This window comes from Oreochromis aureus, linkage group 1 (genome assembly GCF_013358895.1).
Source record: "Oreochromis aureus strain Israel breed Guangdong linkage group 1, ZZ_aureus, whole genome shotgun sequence".
NCBI classification, from domain to species: Eukaryota; Metazoa; Chordata; class Actinopteri; order Cichliformes; family Cichlidae; genus Oreochromis; species Oreochromis aureus.
In genome coordinates this window covers 32935697-32952926 of record NC_052942.1, presented here as the reverse complement: position 1 = coordinate 32952926, position 17230 = coordinate 32935697, and the positions used below count along the sequence as shown (strand labels likewise).

The following is a 17230-nucleotide window of genomic DNA, read 5'->3' as shown; positions in this document are numbered from 1 at the left end:
TAGTTTGAAATAGAAAACAGTTGTTGTAGGGAGAGCTCTTTCACTTCCCATCCGTCTTTGCCCCAAATGTTTAAAGAAATATTTTATAATGTTTTCTCTTTTTTTGGCAGATGGGATATTTTTAAACTTCTCAAACGATTCATGTTTGGTTGGAGAAAAAAAGAGAAAGAAATAAAATTATTATCCTCCTCCCCGAGTCCTACTCCTGTCAGCCTGCAGTCATTTCACAGCCCAATCTAAACACTGAAGTGGGAGACAAGATTGAGTATTTTCATAGCATGCTGCATTGCAACCTGACGCTGTAGACTGACTGCTGTTGGAGTGACCACAGCTCATCTCTCTGCATAAGGAATGGTAAGTAATCCTTCCTGGACGCTCTAGGAAAAGTAGCAGCTCTGAGGCAGACTACACTTTCTGTACCACTTCTAAACAGAAGACTGCTTCTGTGCTGTCTAAATATGTGTCTTGCTCTGTCCTCATACACAATTGGATTATAGCAGTATTCCTCTAATTCTGAACAGGTCCCAAAGATTTAATATTCCTCTGAAATTTGATATATGCCCTAATTTAGAACCTCATGACATGCAACTTGTGACATTCCTGTTGAAAAACTCATTAACTCATTGAGAGCATATTAATGCTTTTGGATGAGGATTTGGTTGATTTTGTGAGGTTTGACTTTTTCGGCTCATAATTTCAATCTAATATTTTTTTAAACAATCTATGGGCCAATGTACTGAAATATATAAAAAAATATATTCAAAAGTGTGTAACTATAACTAAACAGAAAACTTCAGTTGGCACATTCTGAAGTAAAAATTAACCTAACAAACTACTAGACTAGACAGTCTTCATATTCCTTCATAACTATTGTTTTTATGTACTCAATGTTGTATCAATACAGCTAGTCCGAAACTGTGGAAACATCAGAAGAACACGGTGACATAAATAAACCGAATACAAGTTTGCCACGTTTCCACTGTGAAATAGATCGTTGAAGATGATGTGAAGAGTATTTCAGATTTTTTTTTGTCTTATTATCAAAATTTACGACTAATTTGATGAGTAAATTTTTTTTGTTTGTTAATAATTTTAGTACAATAAATTTCAAATGCAATAGATATTTTAAATTAATTAGAAAAAAGTACTTTATGAAACACTATGATAATGTTGGCTTATTGTGAAACTTATTTTTAGTTCATCACATGCTGTCTATAATATTTTTCCTATTATTATTCACGACGGCATGAATAGTGATTCATGTAACTAACTATACAGAATAAATAATAAAAATCACAGCCTTAAACTGAAATCATATCTTATTTGCATGAATTGTTTATATAAATTATATTATTCTCAGTATAACTTTTATTATTATCTAATTCTGTAAACAGTGGAGGTGTGCTGCTACAAGTGGCTGAGCTTTATTTCCACTTTGGTGCACATGGAGCCCAGGCAGGTGCACAGAGCCCACCGTGGGGTATCAGGTATCCCCTTGGCCTAGGCCTCTCCCATTTGTCATGGTGAATGAGTGGTTTGCCTGACTGCACTTTCTCATTCCATTTCCTCCCAGGCTGCACTGAGGCCCTACCACCCACTGTACGCTGTCATTTCTTTAACCCCTTTTCCATTCACATGAAGTGCGGGCAATAATGCTCTCTCACATTCCTCCTTTCAATAGCTTACACTTTACAGTCCCCCACCTCTGCCCCCCAAACTCACTGCACACACACGCATGCACACACACTCGCGTATACACACCTCTCTTCTCCTGGTCAGTCTACACCTCTCCTAATGGTGTGAAAAGCAAATGTTGTCCGTGTGACAAGTCACAGGTGTTCTACAAAAAATAGTGGCTGAATAATAATCATAGAAATAACTAAAACAAGCACAAGTTTTAAAAAAAAGGAAGAATAAATTAAATACTTTAAATATATTCAGCTATGACAGTGACATAACGGATTCTTCAATAAAAACAAAAAACAAAACACAACAACATCACGGGCCTGGCAGATGCTCAGAAGCTTAATTATTAACCTATTTAGAAGAAATCTCTCACCGCCCTCTCGTCTCAGTCCACATATAAAGGCAAATGTTAGTGCTGCTCTTACTTACGTCCATAATGCCTTCCACCATCCATTCTAGCTGTGATATTTGGCTCACCAGTAAAAGCCACAACACTGCGCCCATCGGCACCCACTCTGCAACTGTAAGAAGAAACTGGAATGGAAAACATTGTCTGTTCCTACTCAACAAGGGGAAAAAAGAGCTCAAGCACAAGTAAGGGTAATTGCAAAACACCCTGAGCTCATCCTATAAAGAAACTTTGTTTCTTTCCTTTTTTTTCCTCGAAAAAGAAAACCAGGAAATCTCCACTTATTTCAACAAACATTTGCCTAAACTCAGGAACTAGGCTGGACTCCCCCCACACGCCACCCCCTTGCCTTTCTAAAAGTGTGGTGCGGGTCTGTGGAAGATCGGGAGAGCGTCAGTGTGTGTAGATGCAGTGCGAAGTGATTGCAGCACCATCTGCTGGTAAAAAAAAGAGTCAAAGAAAATAAGAGAAGGAATAAGGATAAAGTTATGGCAGAAGCCGGCAGAAAGATGAGTCCTCGGTGAGGGATTCTTTTCCCAATTTTAATTTAGATTCCATATGTATTACTGATAGTGGTTTGTACTTTAAATGAAAAAAAAAATATGACGGAAAAAGCAAGACCCTAATAGAGGGAAGAAACACCATGACTGAGAGACATAATTCAACTTCCCATCACTAACTAGAAGAGGTAAAAGTTCATGGAGGCCTCTTCCTCACATCACATCCATAGCTCTGACTACGAGACATATAAACAACCTATTTCATTCTTGCCCTCATTTCCTTCAGTGGATCCTTTGGACAACTAATAATGAGTTAATCAGCCTGATTGCACATTCATCACTGTGATCTGTTTCTCTCTCTCTTTTTTTCACCTGACAAGGGCAAGCATGTTTTACTTGGGAAATGAAATATTTAGTGACCTGCTCCTTTTGCCCTTACACTGGAGACAGAGGCCCTACAGCTGAGTAAACAGCTGGGCTGCACAGTGGACAGGTAACATCTAGCGCCCACTCTGCTCAGCACTCACTAATAAAAGCCACGTTACCCTGGACACTGGACTCAGAGCACTATTCTCCCCTCAAATAAAACTGACAAACAACAAGTGCAATTCAGCCATTTTTGTTTACTTTATTATTAAAATATGCATTGATGTGTTATCCATGTTAAATGTAAAAAAAACAAACAAAAGCAAAACAAAAAAAATGGCAGAAAATGGACAAGAGTAATTTTTTATTAAAAAAAATCATTTTTCGACCTCTTAGATGGCCTCATCTACAACTTTCACTGCTGAAGGGCCTCACCAATGGAATATATGCAGTACTGCACAATATATATTTCTGCAAATCCATCAACTAGACTAATAAATGTTAAAATGTATAAAAGTAGCCTTGCCTGCCTTAAAAGTGGCCTTCCGCACTGAAACATTCTATTGTAGTTCTCCTCGGTAAACCAACTCATACAACACAGCCAAAGAACTACACTACAGCCAAAGATCAAGGAAAATTATAGCCTTTCCTCTGAGTCTATTCTGCCAACTTCAAAGATTGATATGTAAACCAACAAGACACATGGACTGGAGAGATGTTAGGAAAATGAAGAAGATGAATATTATTGAGAAGAAAAAGAAAAATTCTATAAATGTATTAATCAAATGCATTTTTCTCCTGGTGCAGTGTCCAGCAAGTCACAAAAGGAAATCAGTGCTGAGATTTGGGATGACTCGTTGTTCAAGCAATGTTTGTATTAGTGACACACTGACAGAGAAAATTTATGAGACAATAAATAGACAAAAGCTGTCAGAGGCACTGACGCAGGAGGTGGCTGGATCTTAATATACAGTGGTTCAACATAACACTCCCACACAAGCAGGAAAGCAAAACAGAGTATTTTAGGTAACAAAGCTTCATCTTGCAATCCAATATTTATCACAAACTGTACAGGTAAGACCTTACAGAGTCATTAAACATGGAAGCACAAATCTTAGAACCGGTGTTTACCGCATATGGAATGAGACTGCAAATTTCTTCAACCATATGTTCTCAGTTTCTGTTTTAGCATACATAACCTAACCCAGTCATTTATGAACAAATTCATTTTCAGCAAACACCTGAGGACAAACGACATCATTTATAACAAGGTGTTAAACATGGTGAACTAAATATTTAATATTAATAATCAGGGCACCTGTTTACAAGTACTCTTCCTGTGTGTGTTTTGTTGTTGTTATAGTTTTTACAAAATAACCAAGCAATAAAATAAAATGAAAATCTCTGAAAATACAATTCTTTATGATTGCCATCTAAAGCATCTGTGTACAATTAGAAACTGAGGACTGATGAGGATAGATTGGTTGTGCCTGATCAAGGTCTATTGAATTTTTACCTCTCAGCCATTCTCAAATCACTAGTCAGCACTAATGCACCCATATTGTGTCTATAAGTGTGAATTGATTTATATTGCTGCAAAGCATCCCTAAGACATTGAAAGAGCACCATTGGAACCCAATACCTATTATATATGTTTGTTTCTGAGGAAACGGCCACTCAGTACATTGGATCAATGTGGACATCAAAGGTCAAGGCAATACATTCCTGCTGAAAAGTTAGTGTGCCATCAAGCAGCCCATTTGCCAGCCACCAACAGCCTAAAGACTGGAAATGAGATGCAATAAAGATGAAGGAAAGTATTTACAAAGTTGATGTTAAATGTAGTTTCTGCATTTTTTTTTTCATTTACAGTCATGTGAATTCATTTCTTCTAACCTGATCCCATCTTTATAAGGAGAATTTGAACATGAAATTGGTAATTGGATCAACCATTTAGTTATTGTGACACCTAAAACATGCCCATTGCTACAAATAATTATAATTGGCCATTACTAAATGCTGATTGATCCAAACCAACTTTACTACAAACTAGAAGATCAGTTACTGGCAGGTATCTTTAAGCCTGTCAAACTGGATTCCCTGATGAGGGGTCCCATACTCCCGAAACATTCAACCACACAAACCGCTGGTGCTGGTATGTACAAATAATACTGTAAGAAATGGAAGTATTGCAGACCATATCTGAGACTTCTTTCAATAGGTCTTTGATAATAAGACCATAATCATGGGCAGTCTCAGTAGTCTTACCCACAGAGCTCTAAAGTGGCCCCTCTTGTGCGATCAGGGACTATTGATGTTGATATGCAAATATGATTAAAGATCATATTAATTACTTAGGCCTGAATGCCTCAGTTGAAACTAACACCTGGCAAGCGTGCAGAGAGGATATCCTTATGCAAGCATGGTTATAAGCATCCCTTATAGATTGTTGCTTTTTTTCCCTTTTACTGCTTACGTCTCTGAGGACCTTTTGAATCCATATTAATTTCCTCTCTGGCAGTTATGTGGGCAGGGTATGAACTGTGCTATTTCACTTTTAATCTGTCAGTAATTTAGTAATGTGTAAACTAATTATGCAGCAATATTAATGTAATTGGTTCTGGGAGCTGTTCAAAAAAAAAAAAAAAAATCAATGTGTTTGCAGAGAATGCAGTAAATTGCATTGGGTTATTATAATCATGTGTCAAGAGCTGATTATGTTATGAAACTAAAAGGTAGATGTCAGCCACAGGTCAATACAACCTAGCTCCATAAAATCTATGCCACCTCATTCATTAATGTGAAAGGATTCAGCGAGAACAACCTCCACTTCCTCCCCTGCTCCGACATGAATGACTCATCTTCACATACAAATAGAATACATTAAAATAGTTTCTTTACATCAGACAAAACATCCAGGCTGATTTGCAGAATATTCCTACTGTGTAAATGTCTACAAACATCACTAATGTGTGATATTTAAAAGTAACATGAGAAATTAAAGTCTGTTTACATACATATGGAAAGTATTCACAGTGCTTCACTTCTTCCACATTTTCATGTTTCATGTTAAATTAATATTTAATCCATTAATACTCATAATTCTACACACAATAACACATAATGACAAATTGAAAAATGTTTCTTTGAAATTCTTGCAAATTTTATACATACATAAGTATTCACACCCTTTGCTGAATACTTTGTTGAAGCACCTTTGGTAGGAATTGTAGCTTCAAGTCTTTTTGAGCATGATGCTAAAAGCTTGGGACACCTATCTTTGAGCAATTTCTTGCATTCTTCTTTGTAGAACTTCTCAAGCTCCATCAGGTTGGATTGGGAAGTGTCGCCACACAACCATTTTCAGATCTCTCCAGAGATGTTCAATCAAGTTTAAGTCTGGGCTCAGGCTGGGCCACTCAAGGACATTCACGGAGTTGTCCCAAAGCCACTCCTTTGTTATCTTGGCTGTGCTTGTCCTGTTGTAAGATGAACCTTTGCCCTAGTCCAAGGTGTAGAGTGCTCTGGAGCAGCTTATCATTAAGGATGTCTCTGTACATTGCTACATTCATCTTTACCTCAATCTTGACTAGTCTCCTAGTTCCTCCTTCCAAAAATCATCTACACATCATGACGTGGCCATGATTCACTGTAGGAATGGTATTGGGTAGGTGATGATTGGTGCCTGGATTCCTTCAGAAATGATGCCTGGCATTCAGGTCAAAGAGTTCAATCTTTGTTTCATCAGACCAGTTCTAGGAAGACTCCTGGTGGTTCCAACCGTCTTCCATTTATGGATGATGGAGTCCACTGTGCTCACTGCCTTCACTGTTGAAGAAATTTGTCCGTATACTTCCTCAGACCCTCAATGCAATCCTTGGACTTCATGGCTTGGTTTGTGCTTTGATATGCACTGTCAACTATGGGACCTTGTGTCTTTCCAAATCGTGCTCATTCAACTGAATTTACCACAGGTGGACTCCAATCAAGTTGTGGAAACATCTGACAGATGATCAGTGGAAACAGGATGCAACTGAAATCAGGTTCTGAGTGTCAGTGTGAATACTTGTGTACACATCATATTTTTGTTGTTTTATTTGCAATAAATTTGCAAAATTTTCAAACAAAAGTTTTTCATGTTATGGGGTACTGTGTGTACAATTTTGAGGTGAAAAATGAATTTAATCCATTTTGGAATGAGGCTGTAAAGTTAAGCACTGTGAATACCTTCCGGATGATCTTTGTACTGCCAAATCATACAGTCGTGACATATAAGTTGTCCATGATAGAAGAAGGGGTAGGTAACTAGAAAACCATCAGAAAAAGACCCGAACCGAACCAACCCCCCCCCCCCAAACAAAACGATTAAAGATGGCTAACCATTTTAATACACTTGATTAGAGTTGCAGAGAACACTGTGAGACTCAGTGATATCTTAATGCAGTACTGAGAGTAAGCTAACTCCCTCTGGTAGCAATTAAGGCTGTCACAGGTTATGATTTATAGCCTTTGTTTACAGTGTTTAAAAGGAGAGACAGATTTCAAAACATCATTTTAGGGTATAAATAAATAATTGGGTTTAACCTTAATGCTAATTCAGAGTAAAGACTTTTGCAGTTGTCTGAAAAGGTTCAATAATCGAATACCAAAAACATTTCCCATCTTTACCATGAAATTATGTCCGTTTTATATACCCACTCATACATCTTCACTTGACAGATTTAAGCCAACTGTGACAATTACTGGATACAAATACAGAAGTGGTTTGGAATTTCCTCTTCTGAAAATGATGGAAATACAACATCTCAAGTGTACGCATTTTTAACTGCACGCGATACATAATCATAGGAAAGCATAATTTCTAAACTATCAAAGATTTCAAATAGGGAGACAGAAGGAGAATTTAAGTTACTATAAAAACAAAATCTGTGGAAATCTACTTTGCTTCAGATTCATTTTCATATGCCAGATGTTACTTTGAGAAAAGTCTGCAGGCAACATTTTTTCTTGGCTTTTCCCTGTATGAAAACAAACCAACTGTTTGTAAAATGTCTGCCTCCCTGTCTGATACTTCTCAGACATGTTTGGCTGACACTGGAGTCAATGAGTCGATTGAAGCTTGTATTCCACAGTGAAGGCATTTAGATGAGACTCAGACTCATACTATACTGTGAACAAGGAGTACATCCATCTCTAGTAATGGACTTATGCTGTTCTACAGCTGTAAAGGGGACTTCAAGATACCCCCATTTGTCCCATTTGTGAGCCTCTGAGATTAAAAACCAGTTTGATTATTTTAAAATTCTAAAATCAATGGAACATGTTATTATTTTTCTGGATATACGCATCAACACCTAAAATTTTTCTTCATCAGGACACAGACAAATACAGCAAACACAGTTTGTCTTTTGTAACACTCATAAAAGCTTTGATTTACAGATAATGCACTTTTTCTTTCTTGGGAAAAAGCAGCACCTGTTTTTCTGATCCAAGCAGCATTAGAGACTTTTTTACAGGATCCCTAGTGCTTCTCACATGTCCGGAGTGGCTTGGCTGTGGGTTAGCCAGGACTACTGAAACATCCTTTCACTCCCAAATCACACTAAACCTCTCCCCCTGTTTAACAAATTGCTTGAACCACAGAATCTCTTGTCTTGGGAAGGCTTGATCAAGCTTTGAAGTCTGCAGGTCAGTGTAAGGCCAGCATTTGAAGTCACTGACGAGGTTGGACCGAGCTGATTTTCTCTGGAGAAGGCACAAAAATACAACGTGAGCAAAGACATGCACACTTCTATTTCCAGTAGGTTATTCCCTTAAATTGTTAAACCATATTCACCAAAATCTTTCATGTTTAATCCAAGTAAATGATCTGACACAAGCAAAGGTCAAAGATAAAGAAGATGTTAAATCCATGCCATCAGTGTGAGCGACAATAAAGGCCATTAGGAAACAGTTATTTGTACACAGCTGAACATACTGGGTAAGTATTTGAATAGTTATTCATATTTAAATTTTTTTCCTCATTTCTGGTCCTCGTGATTTTTCTTTGGCAACATTATTTATTAGTCTTAAATGCTAAAACCATGCAAGAAAGTGAAGAGTAGAATGACATAGCTCCAAATCTTATCCAGACAAGTCAACTAAAACATCTTTTATTGACAGGCTTAAGCCTATCTATCCTATCCTATGTGGCTGATATACTTGACTCAAATATTTTAGTGATACTAAGATACTTTGATGACCCCCAACCACTCTGCTGGTTCTCTCCTTACTTCCTTTTTCTGGTTTTGTTTAAGACTTTTGTAGGTCCTAAGAGGAGAGCCCACCCATTGTTACATTCTCTCTCTTTCTTTCTCCTCCCCAGCACCCAGGAGTTGAGTTAGTTAGGGTTTTATTTGCTTTCTGTTTCACTTCCAGAAAGCATCTGTATCCCACACATGCATACAAATATTACATAACGACACAATTACAGATGAATTGCAGATGTAGCTAAAGTGCTTTTATATCTCACGCTGATAAATGTGGTGTAGCCACCGAAATAACTGTCACAAGTCAAAGGTTGTCGAAGCCACTTATGGTCTCTCGCTGGTTGCTGGGCACGGAGTGCCTGGGTGAATGATTCTCTTATGGCAGCGAGCAGGGAATGATTCGTGAGAGCTAAGGTCACAGGCACATGATGAGGCTAATTAGTCTTGCTTTGCACTCTACTCGCTAATTATTTGCTTCCGTAATTATGCTCTTAATACCACCCCACCCTTCTGAACTGATGTTGCCCATCCTGGTATCTTGCCTGTAGCTACACAAACACTCCATAAATTTGTAGTTAAGGTGGTGAAAAAAATGGAATCACATAGTTTTATCTGTGACAGCTGTTTCAGAGCTGTTGAAGTGTTACTTCGCACCACCCTGACCCTGCACCATCCTGCTTTCACTGGCTATGAGTTTTTAAGCACTTAAAATGCTCTTCTTCGCACCACATCCCTTACTGCAGGAAATCACACAGAAAAGTGGAAGGAGGTGGAGACTGGAGGGAGTGGAATCATTAAGTGACTCGTTAATTCTACATAATCAGTCTTTCAGACACTTTTCTGACACTTCCTCTGAGTATGTTTCATACTGTTAACAAGCCAGCTTGCTAGAGCTTGGCAGAAACTGCAGCACTGGCAATGTTTAGCAGCAGCCTCAGATTTTGTGATGGTTGGGTACCCAACATGAGGGAAGTGAGACAGAGATAGACCCAGAAGGGAAAAAATGCTGTAGTAGCAGGAGAAGGCAGGCTGAAGACCCCTGGGCTCAAACAGAGCTAGATTTACCCTCATGTGCTAGTCTGTAGGAGCCACGGTCATTGATTGAGGCTGGAAGACCATGGAAGCCGCCATTTAGGCTGGAGCAATACAACTGTGATGGTATTGATTGATGAGGCTGGCCCTGTTAATATTATTTATGGTGGGGGGGTACATAGCTCTCTGGCAGAGTAAGCCTCTCTATAATAAGTGGTAATTGATGGCATGGGAGGCCAAGGCTCGCTCACCCGGCCTTCCCCCTACTCACTGACCCCAGTCCCGTGAAAGTCAGATGGATTGCCTCTAACACAGTTATGATTGATATTATCAGATTACATAACGCACTACAGAAGCCTTGTGGGCCTACTCAAGTGGGCACATTGATTTTTGATTAGGATGCCACTCAACACATCTTGGAAGAAGCTGGGAAAATATATCGTGCAGATCAGGCAGCTTTTCGAGATTCCTTAAGGGATGTTGCTCATCGTATAGAGGGTCCTGAGGCAAAGCTGATAGCAATAATCTCCCATGGGTATAACAATTATGCTGTTACTCTGATTACAATGCAGAAAACAGAAAACGCTGTTTCAAAAAGCAGGAGGCTGGCAATACAGGGATCTATGATAGAAATCATATTTAATTATGTGCTTGTACTTGTTGTTACTAGTGTTAAATTTACAGTCGAGTTAACCTTGTAATGGAAAATGATCTCTTTGCAATGGCAGACTACAAAGTGGACAACAGAAGTTGTAAAAGTCCCTACAATTTCATTGGTAATTTTCATTACACTAAAATGAAAGCACAAGGTCTTCTTCCATGTGGCTCGTTTGTCAAAATAGATTTGAAACAGTAAATCACAAAAAAAACCCAAGTTTTTTTAATCTTTAATTAATAAATGATAAATAATGAAAGTCAAGAATCCTTCAAAAATACACATCTGAATATAAAACAGAGGTGGCTTTCTAATTTACCTGCAGAGTAAATGGCTCCACTGTTGCGTGACCACGTTTGGAGTTAGAGACGCATTTTTCTTTTTAGCTCGAAGTAAGATGAAATCAAAATTTGTATGAAAAAACATATTAGTGTTTCCCTTGTGGCCCATCACAGCTTGTAATTGCACATGGTGTTAAGGTGCTGGTTAAGAGAGAAACATATGTGTACCTGAGAAAGTGTGATGAAGACTGTGATTAATGTCTCCTCATGACTTTTTTGACACCTTTGGCATAATGACTCCTTATTTTAGAAATGGATAATTATCACTTAATTGCACTTCAGAATTTTGTCACTGACATTTTTTTCTTACTGACAGGGTCATATTTAGCTTGCATGACAGCTGTGTCGTATGTGGAATCTTTAATTTTCAGTCTGATGGCGCCTAAATACAGGCAGCAAAGAAATATCAGTGAGGCAGCTGTGTGACCTCTGGCTGACCAGAAGGACCAGGACAAGGCACGAGTTATGTAGCTAGGAAATACATCTTAACGTAGAGGCCAGGGTACAACAGTACTGCTTATTCAAAACCACAATATTTCCAGATTCTACCGAGGCTGACGTGAAAGGAAAACAACACAAAACTAAAGAAAACCTGGGGTGGTATTTTCGTTAAATTCTTGAACTTGGTTATGAACACACTTTTACTTTTACCTTTATGAAATACTATAAATTTCTGTTGGCTTTTTAAAACTTAAAATGTGAAAACGCTTAATTTCCTTGTGTTAAAATTCACAAAAATAATATTAAATATCTTTGTTTTACATTTTTCTCCTTTTTGTTTCCTTCTGCCTCTATTTCATCAACAGACAGGCATGATAAGAACCTCTTCCTTTTTAAACTTCGTCAGTAAATTAAAAGATGAATTAGAAACAGACTTGTAAATATGATAATAACAAATTGTTCCCCCTGTGGTCTTCTGTCTTTTTTATTGCATGTGTGGGCAATCTTCCAGATAGAACTGAATTGATTTGTTTAATGATCTTCAATCCCTCCAACGCTTTTCCCTCATTCTCAAACAGCCTGCCTCTAACCCCTCAGCATCTAACACCCTAACCCCCTGCCTCTTTATCCCACCCTCACTCTCATCAGCACAGAGTAAAGCTGTGAATATGAACATTATGAGCTTTGGGTTCAAAACTTAATGGTTCACAAATCAGCCGCTATGGATTTTATGCTACTCCAATCAATAGTTGGTGGAAGGGGGGTTCATGATTTCTAGCTTTCAAATATACTCCTGCTTCTAATTCATATCAACGAGTTTAAACTGGCACTGGTGAGCCAGAATAATTGGATGTAATAGGAAATAAAACATATTATTCAAGTGGGAGTGCAGCGTTGTGAGGTTCTTACTTCTATGCTCTCTGATTCTAATGCACTATCAGATCCAGCAAAGCACTTAGCACATATGCAACTTTTAACTTGATGTATTTTTTTACATTGCACTTTTACAGCAATTAAACAGATAGTGCTTTCTACACATAAATAAATTGAGAGAAATTATTAGCCATCTCTGCATTTTTGCACTACTTCACTTAAAATCACTATATTATAGTCACTATATGGTATATTTGACTTGCAAATGAACTCATCAAAGCTTGTTTTCAACAAACCACCCCTCAAAGCTCTCCTTTTGCAAGCAAAATATAAAGGAACTATCCTGTAACACACACACACACACACACACACACACACACACACACACACACACACACACACCTGCATCCATGTGATATATGTTGCCCCTTTTCTTTAGCTATAAATTTAAGGAATACTTGTTTATTGTATTTGTCTTAATGTTGCCAATGATTTCTTCATAATGCATTCTTATGCTTTGTATGTCTTATGCTTTACAAGAAAAATATTTTATCCCTTCAGATGCTGTGTCAACAACTAATATTTCATTTGCTTTTTAGGTATAATGAAGCAGCTACTAAAAAACAAACAAACAAAAAAAAACACGAGTGCGAGAAACAAAAAATCCTGCACAACTGAACATGTACAGTTTAAAGTTATAACAATTTTCTGGATTAAGATGACCCTGACCAGTATTATTAATACAAGTGTCCCATCTTGTGAAACTCTAACAGTTATGTTAAAGTCTGTGCACAGCAGCTCCTGCCAAAAGTGTGAGTATGACCAAACTGTTTCCAGTTTGACTTCTTCGTCTATGCAGGAGACTTCTCAATGATGGCCAAACGGCAAAAAGAAACACAGGGCTGTTCACTGCAGGACGGCCTCACATGATTAATGACCTCCAATTAGGGCCTGGATGGCAGATTTCGTGGGTTCCTACTGCCCACGCCGCCCCCGACCTATGATAATCTTTCTGAGGCATGCCTCAATAGCTTAACTCTCTTACATCAACAACATCCCAAACTTGAACAAGACAGTGTGCTGTCCGCGCAGGACAGGTTTACTAAGAACAAGTTTACTCTCCACTCCTTAGCATCTGTAGGATGATATAATTTTGCTTCAGTGGGTAACAAAGCTAAGCTTAGTCACACTAAGGATGTTACAGAATTGTTAGATCTTTCAGGGGAAGGCTGATTTCTTCCTTTCATTCAATTCGTTCATGTAGGAATAACTATTCTAGTGCTTTAAAAATAGATGTGCACTTAAAAAAAAGGTTTCTAAGTATATACCATTCTGCATAGCCTTTCTAGGTTTGGTGAAAGTCACATAAAACCTAAAATGTAATCTAAAATAAACATGCAAATATTTAAGTTAGAGCCTCAAGAGCTGTGACTGGTCAACTTGAGCTGTTTGTATTTCACCTATCATCAGCTGCCGGTAAAATTATTTCCACTGCAATCTTTCCATCTACATGTAGAACCAGGTGGTAAAAACGTCAACATTTTTCAGTGTATATGAGCTATACAGTAGTTCCAGTTTATAGCTAGAGGAAGTTGCTACAGAGTGTCTAGAATAACATAACAGGCAAAAATAGATCCCACTACAAGTTAATTTATTGAAAAGTTAAGTATTTTTAGTTAAGATTAACCAAGATTAAAATTTTTATATGGTGCTCTTTTTAAATTTAAATGTGCATCTACACATCTGCAATTATTTGTAGTATTGTCATTGTTATGTTACAAGCCAGTATAATATGTACCTACCTACAGTATATCATAAGCAGTATTATTACACCACTATTATTATAATTTTTTCTTTCTGCTGTTAGGTTTTAACACTTGCTTTTAGTTGTTAATGTAACTGATAATTATTTATGTGTATTATAATGATCTAATAAATACGTGAATGTCTGAATGTACTATATAAGCCATCTGAAAAATAGCATCTGAATATCTTATTAAGGTTTTAGTCTTGTTTAGATTTTTGTGTACCAATCAGTTAATGAGTATTCTCTTTCACAAGGTACTTCCATTTGGGCCATACCCTGCCTGCTGGAATTTGTTCAAAGCTGGCAGACCCACTTCTGTTCATGGAGTTTTGACTTTGACTCAGCCCGCCAAAACCACTCAGTTATTAAGACCTGGAAAAGGCTTCAATGGGTGGGGGGAAAGGAAAAAAAAAATCTGAAAACAATTAAACACAAACCGCGTTTGTACTTGGAAAGGGGTGGTTGTTGTATCCAATCCCGGAGAACCTATGGGATGCCATGGAAGTGCCATTAAAAAGAGAAAGGATGCGAGAACAGCTGTTTTCTGTGATGGCTCACACTACTTACCATGATTTTTTTTTTTCTACAAGACTGTGTCAGACTTACCACAACCCTCCTCAGCAGCCGGATAAGCTTTCCTCACATGGTGCACATATGAAAGAGTTAAATTACAGTACTATATATAATAATGTGCAAAAGTTTTAGATACTTTAAATATTTGGATTCTTATCCAAGCAGAGCAACTAAGGATGTATCTGATCGATCTGAAATTCATTTACAGAAATACACAACTGACCTACACCTGCTAAGTATCATGTATAACTGAAGTGTATGTAGAGTAATTGGTATTGTTTTTTGGGGATTTAATTAATAGAAGGCATTCACGACATCATTTGTAAAAGCATTCCAAATTTAGTGTCTAAAGCCTTTTGCAAAATATTGTAACTGTATAAGACAGATATAAGCCACCATGTCTTCTCCTACATTGATTTATTTGTGTGTAGGCTACTGTACAAATGTTTGCCACAAAATGGACAGTCAGGTTGCAGAAAATGGACAACTGTATGTACAGATTTGTGTGCTTTAAAGAAGGTACCTAGCGTCCAGGCAAAGTGGAGTAAGATGACATGAGTGGCCAAGCACGAGATAAAAAAGGCAGAAAGAGAGAGGCAGAGAGAGAGACAGTGTGCTAGAGGAATGTGATTAAGTCTGTTTATGGAGTCCTATCACTGCCACACAAGAGCAGGACCACCTGCAGTCTGGAAGTCATTACGCCAGGGTCACGGGATATCCTACATGTAAACTCTGAGTCACTTCACCTCAAATTGGGTGTAAAGATCCCATTTCCTCCCATCGACAAACTGAACCACCTGCAGGGTGATAGGATATGATGCTGTTGGGGTCTATGTCCTTTACCATTGTTCTGTCCTACTGCTACATTTAACAAAGGCTGTTGGTTGGTCTGTTAGTCAACTCCTAGTGTAAAATTCCTGAGCACCGTGCAACAGCCAAATATGAAAAGACACAAAATTATCTCTAATTTTGATCTGTATGCTTGTATGTAGAGATAATCAATATAAGTTACTTATTACAATATTTGTCTTTGACCTTGTAGTCAACTCAAATTCATTGTTGTCTAATCTGTGTCTAATTAAAGAAGGTTTGTTATTGGAATGTCAGTAGAAGTGAATTAAATATGGCATATCTGCAGGTTCCAGATGTATTTTCCTCTAACACGTTTTTCTAACAATATATTTACAATTTATTTTCTGATATTCAAAATTCTCCCTATATAGCTTTTTGACTATACAGGGAGTGGTAGTCATAATTCCTGTTTTAGAAGCAGATGCAATGTCTAAATTACATTGCAATTTTGTAAAGAATTAATCTCTAGGGGATGAACATCAGCCACTGTTATTCCTCTGAATAAAAATGAGTAAAATATTATACCCAACCAGAGTTCTGACAATAAACAAAGGAGTGCTAACGGGAAACAGTCTCATATTTGCTGTGTACACTTCTCACCTATCCTGTGACTTGAAGGCAGATGAGTTAACGGTGTGTTGAGTTAGATTGATGCATCCCCTCTCACTGACAGTTCTGAATCATGGCTCTAAGCACACACACCAGCAGCAGCTCTGGAATGTCTGATAAAATGATATTAATTCCACACATTAATGAGATTAATGAATCAGAGCAACTCAAAGCAGAGAAACCAGCTTTTCCTTTTTGTCTGGCCCTGAAATAATAACACAAAGGTAATTATAGTGCATCCATCAATCTGCTGCCGGACAGTCTAATTATCTGAGCATTTCTGAAGTGCTCTCACTTCTTTGCACCCATTTGTAATGTGTGATATGTTATTTTTTCATTAATGGAGAGCTCATCTGCAGCTCTTCCTGCATGTTACAGTGGCTACCTGTCAGAAGCTGAGGGGGCTATGATTGAGAGCTGAGGGCCTGAAGATTGAGAGATCCAAAATTTCCATGATGGATGAAGATGTCATACTGCTAAGAGGTACACATCATCGACTCATCGTGCATCTTGACAAAGCACTCTTATCCTCCGAAGGGAATAATGAGCATGCTGACAGCACATCCCCTATAATCAATGGCTTTCAAATGAGGAATCAACTCAACTAATTAAACAAATAATTTCTTCAAACTACCATAGAGTTCTGAGTTTGTCTTTTACTGTCTTTTGCCTCCAAATATAGAGGTAATAACATATCATTCAGGACTAAACAACACTAAACAACACTACGTTTTTTGGGGGGTTGAAACAGTTTCCATAATCTAAATAAAGATTTGCCCTGCAGATTTAGCTCAATTCAAAATCACCTAATTAGCTATGCTTATGGTTTTCTTGATAT

The 17230-nt window shown here is 37.8% G+C and overlaps 1 long non-coding RNA gene across 6 annotated transcripts in view; it reads right to left on the bottom strand.

The window, feature by feature from the left end:
• The window catches only part of LOC116325609, a 60262-nt gene that overhangs the window by 24204 nt on the left and 18828 nt on the right, over positions 1 to 17230 (bottom strand). The window contains exon 3 of one of the 6 annotated variants that reach the window (XR_005613213.1): positions 8442 to 8706. The exons of the other annotated variants lie outside the window; for them this stretch is intronic. This is a non-coding gene — a long non-coding RNA (uncharacterized LOC116325609). Of the gene's footprint in view, positions 1 to 8441; positions 8707 to 17230 lie in introns of those variants that run through there. 6 annotated transcript variants of the gene reach the window in all.